The sequence below is a fragment of the Dermochelys coriacea genome, chromosome 21 (assembly GCF_009764565.3).
Source record: "Dermochelys coriacea isolate rDerCor1 chromosome 21, rDerCor1.pri.v4, whole genome shotgun sequence".
In the NCBI taxonomy this organism is placed as follows: Eukaryota; Metazoa; Chordata; order Testudines; family Dermochelyidae; genus Dermochelys; species Dermochelys coriacea.
Window position 1 is genome coordinate 4,606,520 of NC_050088.1, and position 428 is coordinate 4,606,947.

Below are 428 nucleotides of genomic sequence, written 5' to 3' on the forward strand. Positions count from 1 at the left end.
AGTTTCTTTGAAGGAATAAAACTAAGGGGAGGGACTGAAAGCAACAGGCCAGCCTCAGCCCTCCAAGTGTGGAGAGCATTAAGATTGGGGAGTGACCCATAAGCCGCAGGTGGCCCTCCCAACTCCTGGGCAAGGCTTGCCAGACCTGTACTGCATTACTGTACTGTACCAGTGGCATTAACCTAGCCTGCCCCACGTACTTCTGTTTTACCAGCTTCACTAACCACTACCGCTGTGTTGCCCAGGGAAGGGAGTTCAGTACGCTGGACCCATCCTAAGCATCTTTCCTGCATGTCATCATTGACACTTGGAGTCCATCTCTGAGTATTTTTCTCTCTATATTTATTTCTTCCCCTCCCCCTCCCCTTCTTTCTCCTTCTTCTCTCCTTTCTGGGATGTTTACATGAACCATGTTTGTTTTGCACCAG

At 49.3% G+C, this 428-nt stretch overlaps 1 protein-coding gene across 3 annotated transcripts in view; it reads left to right on the forward strand.

The window, feature by feature from the left end:
* The window catches only part of PLXNA2 (plexin A2), a 322,201-nt gene that overhangs the window by 318,226 nt on the left and 3,547 nt on the right, over positions 1-428 (forward strand). The window lies entirely within an intron of this gene.